At 42.2% G+C, this 12771-nt stretch overlaps 1 protein-coding gene across 1 annotated transcript in view; it reads left to right on the plus strand.

The window, feature by feature from the left end:
* The first annotated feature begins 370 nt into the window (after positions 1–370).
* The window catches only part of dph1 (diphthamide biosynthesis 1), a 146967-nt gene continuing 134566 nt past the window's right edge, over positions 371–12771 (plus strand). Inside the window, 3 exon segments of the mRNA XM_029773206.1 lie at positions 371–465; positions 1152–1212; positions 1300–1350. The gene's annotated coding sequence lies outside the window, so the exon portion shown is untranslated.

Here is a 12771-nt window from a genome sequence, read left to right on the forward strand (position 1 = left end):
CTTACAGTGAAATGCTTACTTACGAGCCCCTAAACAACTCAGTTTTAAAAAATACGGATAAGACTAAGAAATAAAAGTAACAGGTAATTAAAGAGCAGCAGTAAAATAACAATAGCGAGACTGTATACAGGGGGGAACCGGTACAGAGTCAATATGAGGGGGCACCGGTTAGTTGAGGTAATATGTACATGTAGGTAGAGTTATTAAAGGGACTAAAAATACATGATAACAACAGATAGTAGCAGCGGTGTAAAAGAGGGGAGGACAATGCAAATAGTCGACAAGTCCCTGCCTGGAGTGTGCAGTTCCGGGCCGGGCTCAATGTGGGCGGACTCAAACGCGTGTAACCCTTCCCTTCTCCTTCAAGGTCACCCAAGTTGAGGTTCACGTCGAAGGTAGCAACGTCAACGAAAGCGAATCTTAAACGAACCTAACCTACACGGATAAAAACATTGGACAATATGTGTAAGTAAATGTAGTTTTTCCTTTGTTATTGTTTGTTTACTGTAAAACGAAGTTGCTCATTTCCGATCTTATTCTTTGCTAGAATTAATATGCGTCATAACTATGTTTCATTAACCACTACCTCTGGTTTTTTAGTATACATCCTACAACTTTAATGTTATAGGTTTGAAAGCTGTATGTCAAAATGTGTCTGTTCGTATTTGAACACATTTAACAGATACTGAGGCCACAAGCTAGGGAGATTTTCTTTCAAGATCCTGCCATAGCACTGGCTGGAGAGATGAAAGTCACACCCAACCATTCAGGTTTTAGGGCACCCAGTTTCATCCCATCTGGATAGTGCTAGTTCAGTTTTAGACCACTTGTCCAATTATTTTTTTTTTTAAATCTGTGGCTCTGTTTTATTTAAAGTAAAATGTACTATGTAAAATATGTATGTACTTACATACATGTATGATACATAATTTCCCATTCGGTGCATTAAACAGAGGGAAACAGAACCATGGATAACATTATCAGTGGGGCAGTTCTCTTTGAACCCATTATGACCCCCCCCCCCCAAAAAAAATGGAGTCGAGCCTCTGGGCTAATTCAGTTCCAACGGTGTTCAAAACTGTTATGCGCTGGAGTATAAAAAGCTGTTGAAGTGTACTTTTTCTTTACTTTCACATGCACTGTGTTCACAGAAACATTGCTCAGATCTTGTCCCCTGGACCTTGGAGGACTTTTGGTGCAGATGATGTTCAGGTTAGGTATTTCTTTAAATTATTCCACTGAACTGAACCATTTGATTGTCATTCCTTAATTGAAAAGTGTACCTTGTTCACACCACAGGGCCTATCAAAGCAAGGTTTCTCAAACAACTGTGGGGTGTTTGTTTTGATGGTAAGATGCTGGCTATTCAGTATATTATATTAGTCCTATTTTCTGTTATAACATATGAAAAGTTATTATTATTTCTGTGCTTTCAGCATGCAAAGCACACTATTGTTATTGCTCATACTTTTTCTTGTTTATTATTCTTGACAGTTTTTGGGACCTATTTCCTACAGTTTTTACACTACATACACAATTCATACATCAAACTCCTGCAGAGTTGGATGCTGATGTGACATGCTGTGGGGGATGTCTTCTACATCCTGAAATATATTCCTGGGGGGGATGTCTTCTACATCCTGAAATATATTCCCAGGGGGGATGTCTTCTACATCCTGAAATATATTCCCGGGGGGATGTCTTCTATATCCTGAAATATATTCCCTGGGGGGATGTCTTCTACATCCTGAAATATATTCCTGGGAGGATGTCTTCTACATCCTGAAATATATTCCTGAGGGGATGTCTTCTACATCCTGAAATATATTCCCGGGGGGATGTCTTCTACATCCTGAAATATATTCCTGGGAGGGATGTCTTCTACATCCTGAAATATATTCCTGGGGGGTATGTCTTCTACATCCTGAAATATATTCCCGGGGGGGATGTCTTCTACATCCTGAAATATATTCCTGGGGGGATGTCTTCTACATCCTGAAATATATTCCTGGGGGGATGTCTTCTACATCCTGAAATATATTCCTGGGGGGGATGACTTCTACATCCTGAAATATATTCCTGGGGGTATGTCTTCTACATCCTGAAATATATTCCTGGGGAGGATGTCTTCTACATCCTGAAATATATTCCTGGGGGGGATGTCTTCTACATCCTGAAATATATTCCCAGGGGGGATGTCTTCTACATCCTGAAATATATTCCTGAGGGGATGTCTTCTACATCCTGAAATATATTCCTGGGGGTATGTCTTCTACATCCTGAAATATATTCCTGGGGGGATGTCTTCTACATGCTGAAATATATTCCCGGGGGGATGTCTTCTACATCCTGAAATATATTCCTGGGGGGTATGTCTTCTACATCCTGAAATATATTCCTGGGGGTGATGTCTTCTACATCCTGAAATATATTCCCCGGGGGATGTCTTCTACATCCTGAAATATATTCCTGGGGGGATGTCTTCTACATGCTGAAATATATTCCTGGGGGGGATGTCTTCTACATCCTGAAATATATTCCTGTGGGTATGTCTTCTACATCCTGAAATATATTCCTGGGGGTATGTCTTCTACATCCTGAAATATATTCCTGAGGGGATGTCTTCTACATCCTGAAATATATTCCTGGGGAGGATGTCTTCTACATCCTGAAATATATTCCTGGGGGGATGTCTTCTACATCCTGAAATATATTCCTGGGGGGGATGTCTTCTACATCCTGAAATATATTCCTGGGGGGGGATGTCTTCTACATCCTGAAATATATTCCTGGGGGGATGTCTTCTACATCCCGAAATATATTCCTGGGGGGTATGTCTTCTACATCCTGAAATATATTCCTGGGGGGATGTCTTCTACATCCTGAAATATATTCCTGGGGGGTATGTCTTCTACATCGTGAAATATATTCATGGGGGGATGTCTTCTACATCCTGAAATATATTCCTGGGGGGATGTCTTCTACATCCTGAAATATATTCCTGGGGGGGATGTCTTCTACATACTGAAATATATTCCTGGGGGGATGTCTTCTACATCCTGAAATATATTCCTGGGGGGGATGTCTTCTACATCCTGAAATATATTCCTGGGGGGATGTCTTCTACATCCTGAAATATATTCCCGGGGGGATGTCTTCTACATCCTGAAATATATTCCTGTGGGGGATGTCTTCTACATCCTGAAATATATTCCTGGGGGGATGTCTTCTACATCCTGAAATATATTCCTGGGGGGATGTCTTCTACATCCTGAAATATATTCCTGGGGGGGATGTCTTCTACATCCTGAAATATATTCCCGGGGGGATGTCTTCTACATCCTGAAATATATTCCTGGGGGGGATGTCTTCTACATCCTGAAATATATTCCCGGGGGGATGTCTTCTACATCCTGAAATATATTCCCGGGGGGATGTCTTCTACATCCTGAAATATATTCCTGAGGGGATGTCTTCTACATCCTGAAATATATTCCTGGGGGTATGTCTTCTACATCCTGAAATATATTCCTGAGGGGATGTCTTCTACATCCTGAAATATATTCCTGGGGGGATGTCTTCTACATGCTGAAATATATTCCTGGGGGGGATGTCTTCTACATCCTGAAATATATTCCTGAGGGGATGTCTTCTACATCCTGAAATATATTCCTGGGCGTGATGTCTTCTACATCCTGAAATATATTCCCGGGGGGATGTCTTCTACATCCTGAAATATATTCCTGGGGGGATGTCTTCTACATACTGAAATATATTCCTGGGGGGATGTCTTCTACATCCTGAAATATATTCCTGGGGGGGATGTCTTCTACATCCTGAAATATATTCCTGGGGGGGGATGTCTTCTACATCCTGAAATATATTCCTGGGGGGATGTCTTCTACATCCCGAAATATATTCCTGGGGGGTATGTCTTCTACATCCTGAAATATATTCCTGGGGGGATGTCTTCTACATCCTGAAATATATTCCTGGGGGGTATGTCTTCTACATCGTGAAATATATTCATGGGGGGATGTCTTCTACATCCTGAAATATATTCCTGGGGGGATGTCTTCTACATCCTGAAATATATTCCTGGGGGGGATGTCTTCTACATACTGAAATATATTCCTGGGGGGATGTCTTCTACATCCTGAAATATATTCCTGGGGGGGATGTCTTCTACATCCTGAAATATATTCCTGGGGGGATGTCTTCTACATCCTGAAATATATTCCCGGGGGGATGTCTTCTACATCCTGAAATATATTCCTGTGGGGGATGTCTTCTACATCCTGAAATATATTCCTGGGGGGATGTCTTCTACATCCTGAAATATATTCCTGGGGGGATGTCTTCTACATCCTGAAATATATTCCTGGGGGGGATGTCTTCTACATCCTGAAATATATTCCCGGGGGGATGTCTTCTACATCCTGAAATATATTCCTGGGGGGGATGTCTTCTACATCCTGAAATATATTCCCGGGGGGATGTCTTCTACATCCTGAAATATATTCCCGGGGGGATGTCTTCTACATCCTGAAATATATTCCTGAGGGGATGTCTTCTACATCCTGAAATATATTCCTGGGGGTATGTCTTCTACATCCTGAAATATATTCCTGAGGGGATGTCTTCTACATCCTGAAATATATTCCTGGGGGGATGTCTTCTACATGCTGAAATATATTCCTGGGGGGGATGTCTTCTACATCCTGAAATATATTCCCGGGGGGATGTCTTCTACATCCTGAAATATATTCCTGGGGGGATGTCTTCTACATACTGAAATATATTCCTGGGGGGATGTCTTCTACATCCTGAAATATATTCCTGGGGGTATGTCTTCTACATCCTGAAATATATTCCTGGGGGTATGTCTTCTACATCCTGAAATATATTCCTGAGGTGATGTCTTCTACATCCTGAAATATATTCCTGGGGAGGATGTCTTCTACATCCTGAAATATATTCCTGGGGGGATGTCTTCTACATCCTGAAATATATTCCTGGGGGTATGTCTTCTACATCCTGAAATATATTCCCGGGGGGATGTCTTCTACATCCTGAAATATATTCCCAGGGGGGATGTCTTCTACATCCTGAAATATATTCCCGGGGGGATGTCTTCTATATCCTGAAATATATTCCCTGGGGGGATGTCTTCTACATCCTGAAATATATTCCTGGGAGGATGTCTTCTACATCCTGAAATATATTCCTGAGGGGATGTCTTCTACATCCTGAAATATATTCCCGGGGGGATGTCTTCTACATCCTGAAATATATTCCTGGGGGTATGTCTTCTACATCCTGAAATATATTCCTGGGGAGGATGTCTTCTACATCCTGAAATATATTCCTGGGGGGATGTCTTCTACATCCTGAAATATATTCCCAGGGGGGATGTCTTCTACATCCTGAAATATATTCCTGAGGGGATGTCTTCTACATCCTGAAATATATTCCTGGGGGTATGTCTTCTACATCCTGAAATATATTCCTGGGGGTGATGTCTTCTACATCCTGAAATATATTCCCCGGGTGATGTCTTCTACATCCTGAAATATATTCCTGGGGGGATGTCTTCTACATGCTGAAATATATTCCTGGGGGGGATGTCTTCTACATCCTGAAATATATTCCTGTGGGTATGTCTTCTACATCCTGAAATATATTCCTGGGGGTATGTCTTCTACATCCTGAAATATATTCCTGAGGGGATGTCTTCTACATCCTGAAATATATTCCTGGGGAGGATGTCTTCTACATCCTGAAATATATTCCTGGGGGGATGTCTTCTACATCCTGAAATATATTCCTGGGGGGGATGTCTTCTACATCCTGAAATATATTCCTGGGGGGGATGTCTTCTACATCCTGAAATATATTCCTGGGGGGGATGTCTTCTACATCCCGAAATATATTCCTGGGGGGTGTGTCTTCTACATCCTGAAATATATTCCTGGGGGGATGTCTTCTACATCCTGAAATATATTCCCTGGGGGGTATGTCTTCTACATCGTGAAATATATTCATGGGGGGATGTCTTCTACATCCTGAAATATATTCCTGGGGGAATGTCTTCTACATCCTGAAATATATTCCTGGGGGGGATGTCTTCTACATACTGAAATATATTCCTGGGGGGATGTCTTCTACATCCTGAAATATATTCCTGGGGGGGATGTCTTCTACATCCTGAAATATATTCCTGGGGGGATGTCTTCTACATCCTGAAATATATTCCCGGGGGGATGTCTTCTACATCCTGAAATATATTCCTGTGGGGGATGTCTTCTACATCCTGAAATATATTCCTGGGGGGATGTCTTCTACATCCTGAAATATATTCCTGGGGGGATGTCTTCTACATCCTGAAATATATTCCTGGGGGGGATGTCTTCTACATCCTGAAATATATTCCCGGGGGGATGTCTTCTACATCCTGAAATATATTCCTGGGGGGGATGTCTTCTACATCCTGAAATATATTCCCGGGGGGATGTCTTCTACATCCTGAAATATATTCCTGGGGGTATGTCTTCTACATCCTGAAATATATTCCTGAGGGGATGTCTTCTACATCCTGAAATATATTCCTGGGGGGATGTCTTCTACATGCTGAAATATATTCCTGGGGGGATGTCTTCTACATCCTGAAATATATTCCTGAGGGGATGTCTTCTACATCCTGAAATATATTCCTGGGCGTGATGTCTTCTACATCCTGAAATATATTCCCGGGGGGATGTCTTCTACATCCTGAAATATATTCCTGGGGGGATGTCTTCTACATGCTGAAATATATTCCTGGGGGGATGTCTTCTACATCCTGAAATATATTCCTGGGGGTATGTCTTCTACATCCTGAAATATATTCCTGGGGGTATGTCTTCTACATCCTGAAATATATTCCTGAGGTGATGTCTTCTACATCCTGAAATATATTCCTGGGGAGGATGTCTTCTACATCCTGAAATATATTCCTGGGGGGATGTCTTCTACATCCTGAAATATATTCCTGGGGGGGATGTCTTCTATATCCTGAAATATATTCCTGGGGGGGATGTCTTCTACATCCTGAAATATATTCCTGGGGGGATGTCTTCTACATCCTGAAATATTTTCCTGGGGGGTATGTCTTCTACATCCTGAAATATATTCCTGGGGGGATGTCTTCTACATCCTGAAATATATTCCTGGGGGGGATGTCTTCTACATCCTGAAATATATTCCTGGGGGGATGTCTTCTACATCCTGAAATATATTCCTGGGGGGGATGTCTTCTACATCCTGAAATATATTCCTGGGGGCATGTCTTCTACATTCTGAAATATATTCCCAGGGGGATGTCTTCTACATCCTGAAATATATTCCTGTGGGGGATGTCTTCTACATCCTGAAATATATTCCTGGGGGGATGTCTTCTACATCCTGAAATATATTCCTGGGGGGATGTCTTCTACATCCTGAAATATATTCCTGGGGGAAGACATCCTGAAATATATTCCCGGGGGGATGTCTTCTACATCCTGAAATATATTCCTGGGGGGATGTCTTCTACATCCTGAAATATATTCCTGGGGGTATGTCTTCTACATCCTGAAATATATTCCCGGGGGGATGTCTTCTACATCCTGAAATATATTCCCGGGGGGATGTCTTCTACATCCTGAAATATATTCCCAGGGGGGATGTCTTCTACATCCTGAAATATATTCCCGGGGGGATGTCTTCTATATCCTTAATTATATTCCCTGGGGGGATGTCTTCTACATCCTGAAATATATTCCTGGGAGGATGTCTTCTACATCCTGAAATATATTCCTGAGGGGATGTCTTCTACATCCTGAAATATATTCCTGGGGGGATGTCTTCTACATCCTGAAATATATTCCTGGGAGGGATGTCTTCTACATCCTGAAATATATTCCTGGGGGGTATTTCTTCTACATCCTGAAATATATTCCCGGGGGGGATGTCTTCTACATCCTGAAATATATTCCTGGGGAGGATGTCTTCTACATCCTGAAATATATTCCTGGGGGGATGTCTTCTACATCCTGAAATATATTCCTGGGGGGGATGTCTTCTACATCCTGAAATATATTCCTGGGGGGGATGTCTTCTACATCCTGAAATATATTCCTGGGGGGGATGTCTTCTACATCCCGAAATATATTCCTGGGGGGTGTGTCTTCTACATCCTGAAATATATTCCTGGGGGGATGTCTTCTACATCCTGAAATATATTCCCTGGGGGGTATGTCTTCTACATCGTGAAATATATTCATGGGGGGATGTCTTCTACATCCTGAAATATATTCCTGGGGGGATGTCTTCTACATCCTGAAATATATTCCTGGGGGGGATGTCTTCTACATACTGAAATATATTCCTGGGGGGATGTCTTCTACATCCTGAAATATATTCCTGGGGGGGATGTCTTCTACATCCTGAAATATATTCCTGGGGGGATGTCTTCTACATCCTGAAATATATTCCCGGGGGGATGTCTTCTACATCCTGAAATATATTCCTGTGGGGGATGTCTTCTACATCCTGAAATATATTCCTGGGGGGATGTCTTCTACATCCTGAAATATATTCCTGGGGGGGATGTCTTCTACATCCTGAAATATATTCCTGGGGGGGATGTCTTCTACATCCTGAAATATATTCCCGGGGGGATGTCTTCTACATCCTGAAATATATTCCTGGGGGGGATGTCTTCTACATCCTGAAATATATTCCCGGGGGGATGTCTTCTACATCCTGAAATATATTCCTGGGGGTATGTCTTCTACATCCTGAAATATATTCCTGAGGGGATGTCTTCTACATCCTGAAATATATTCCTGGGGGGATGTCTTCTACATGCTGAAATATATTCCTGGGGGGATGTCTTCTACATCCTGAAATATATTCCTGAGGGGATGTCTTCTACATCCTGAAACATATTCCTGGGCGTGATGTCTTCTACATCCTGAAATATATTCCCGGGGGGATGTCTTCTACATCCTGAAATATATTCCTGGGGGGATGTCTTCTACATGCTGAAATATATTCCTGGGGGGATGTCTTCTACATCCTGAAATATATTCCTGGGGGTATGTCTTCTACATCCTGAAATATATTCCTGGGGGTATGTCTTCTACATCCTGAAATATATTCCTGAGGTGATGTCTTCTACATCCTGAAATATATTCCTGGGGAGGATGTCTTCTACATCCTGAAATATATTCCTGGGGGGATGTCTTCTACATCCTGAAATATATTCCTGGGGGGGATGTCTTCTATATCCTGAAATATATTCCTGGGGGGGATGTCTTCTACATCCTGAAATATATTCCTGGGGGGATGTCTTCTACATCCTGAAATATTTTCCTGGGGGGTATGTCTTCTACATCCTGAAATATATTCCTGGGGGGATGTCTTCTACATCCTGAAATATATTCCTGGGGGGGATGTCTTCTACATCCTGAAATATATTCCTGGGGGGATGTCTTCTACATCCTGAAATATATTCCTGGGGGGGATGTCTTCTACATCCTGAAATATATTCCTGGGGGCATGTCTTCTACATTCTGAAATATATTCCCAGGGGGATGTCTTCTACATCCTGAAATATATTCCTGTGGGGGATGTCTTCTACATCCTGAAATATATTCCTGGGGGGATGTCTTCTACATCCTGAAATATATTCCTGGGGGGATGTCTTCTACATCCTGAAATATATTCCTGGGGGAAGACATCCTGAAATATATTCCCGGGGGGATGTCTTCTACATCCTGAAATATATTCCTGGGGGGATGTCTTCTACATCCTGAAATATATTCCTGGGGGTATGTCTTCTACATCCTGAAATATATTCCCGGGGGGATGTCTTCTACATCCTGAAATATATTCCCGGGGGGATGTCTTCTACATCCTGAAATATATTCCCAGGGGGGATGTCTTCTACATCCTGAAATATATTCCCGGGGGGATGTCTTCTATATCCTTAATTATATTCCCTGGGGGGATGTCTTCTACATCCTGAAATATATTCCTGGGAGGATGTCTTCTACATCCTGAAATATATTCCTGAGGGGATGTCTTCTACATCCTGAAATATATTCCTGGGGGGATGTCTTCTACATCCTGAAATATATTCCTGGGAGGGATGTCTTCTACATCCTGAAATATATTCCTGGGGGGTATTTCTTCTACATCCTGAAATATATTCCCGGGGGGGATGTCTTCTACATCCTGAAATATATTCCTGGGGGGATGTCTTCTACATCCTGAAATATATTCCTGGGGGGATGTCTTCTACATCCTGAAATATATTCTTTGGGGGGATGTCTTCTACATCCTGAAATATATTCCTGGGGGTATGTCTTCTACATCCTGAAATATATTCCTGGGGGGTATGTCTTCTACATCCTGAAATATATTCCCGGGGGGGATGTCTTCTACATCCTGAAATATATTCCTGGGGGGATGTCTTCTACATCCTGAAATATATTCCTGGGGGGATGTCTTCTACATCCTGAAATATATTCCTGGGAGGGGATGTCTTCTACATCCTGAAATATATTCCTGGGGGTATGTCTTCTACATCCTGAAATATATTCCTGGGGAGGATGTCTTCTACATCCTGAAATATATTCCTGGGGGGGATGTCTTCTACATCCTGAAATATATTCCCAGGGGGGATGTCTTCTACATCCTGAAATATATTCCTGAGGGGATGTCTTCTACATCCTGAAATATATTCCTGGGTGTATGTCTTCTACATCCTGAAATATATTCCTGGGGGGATGTCTTCTACATGCTGAAATATATTCCCGGGGGGATGTCTTCTACATCCTGAAATATATTCCTGGGGGGTATGTCTTCTACATCCTGAAATATATTCCTGGGGGTGATGTCTTCTACATCCTGAAATATATTCCCCGGGGGATGTCTTCTACATCCTGAAATATATTCCTGGGGGGATGTCTTCTACATGCTGAAATATATTCCTGGGGGGGATGTCTTCTACATCCTGAAATGTATTCCTGTGGGTATGTCTTCTACATCCTGAAATATATTCCTGGGGGTATGTCTTCTACATCCTGAAATATATTCCTGAGGGGATGTCTTCTACATCCTGAAATATATTCCTGGGGAGGATGTCTTCTACATCCTGAAATATATTCCTGGGGGGATGTCTTCTACATCCTGAAATATATTCCTGGGGGGGATGTCTTCTACATCCTGAAATATATTCCTGGGGGGGATGTCTTCTACATCCTGAAATATATTCCTGGGGGGGATGTCTTCTACATCCCGAAATATATTCATGGGGGGTATGTCTTCTACATCCTGAAATATATTCCTGGGGGGATGTCTTCTACATCCTGAAATATATTCCTGGGGGGTATGTCTTCTACATCGTGAAATATATTCATGGGGGGATGTCTTCTACATCCTGAAATATATTCCTAGGGGGATGTCTTCTACATCCTGAAATATATTCCTGGGGGGGATGTCTTCTACATACTGAAATATATTCCTGGGGGGATGTCTTCTACATCCTGAAATATATTCCTGGGGGGGATGTCTTCTACATCCTGAAATATATTCCTGGGGGGATGTCTTCTACATCCTGAAATATATTCCTGGGGGGATGTCTTCTACATCCTGAAATATATTCCTGGGGGGATGTCTTCTACATCCTGAAATATATTCCTGGGGGGGATGTCTTCTACATCCTGAAATATATTCCCGGGGGGATGTCTTCTACATCCTGAAATATATTCCTGTGGGGGATGTCTTCTACATCCTGAAATATATTCCCGGGGGGATGTCTTCTACATCCTGAAATATATTCCCGGGGGGATGTCTTCTACATCCTGAAATATATTCCTGAGGGGATGTCTTCTACATCCTGAAATATATTCCTGGGGGGATGTCTTCTACATGCTTAAATATATTCCTGGGGGGGATGTCTTCTACATCCTGAAATATATTCCTGAGGGGATGTCTTCTACATCCTGAAATATATTCCTGGGCGTGATGTCTTCTACATCCTGAAATATATTCCCGGGGGGATGTCTTCTACATCCTGAAATATATTCCTGGGGGGATGTCTTCTACATGCTGAAATATATTCCTGGGGGGGATGTCTTCTACATCCTGAAATATATTCCTGGGGGTATGTCTTCTACATCCTGAAATATATTCCTGGGGGTATGTCTTCTACATCCTGAAATATATTCCTGAGGTGATGTCTTCTACATCCTGAAATATATTCCTGGGGAGGATGTCTTCTACATCCTGAAATATATTCCTGGGGGGATGTCTTCTACATCCTGAAATATATTCCTGGGGGGGATGTCTTCTATATCCTGAAATATATTCCTGGGGGGGATGTCTTCTACATCCTGAAATATATTCCTGGGGGGATGTCTACTACATCCTGAAATATTTTCCTGGGGGGTATGTCTTCTACATCCTGAAATATATTCCTGGGGGGATGTCTTCTACATCCTGAAATATATTCCTGGGGGGGATGTCTTCTACATCCTGAAATATATTCCTGGGGGGATGTCTTCTACATCCTGAAATATATTCCTGGGGGGGATGTCTTCTACATCCTGAAATATATTCCTGGGGGCATGTCTTCTACATTCTGAAATATATTCCCAGGGGGATGTCTTCTACATCCTGAAATATATTCCTGTGGGGGATGTCTTCTACATCCTGAAATATATTCCTGGGGGGTTGTCTTCT

Source organism: Salmo trutta, chromosome 13 (assembly GCF_901001165.1).
Source record: "Salmo trutta chromosome 13, fSalTru1.1, whole genome shotgun sequence".
In the NCBI taxonomy this organism is placed as follows: domain Eukaryota; kingdom Metazoa; phylum Chordata; class Actinopteri; order Salmoniformes; family Salmonidae; genus Salmo; species Salmo trutta.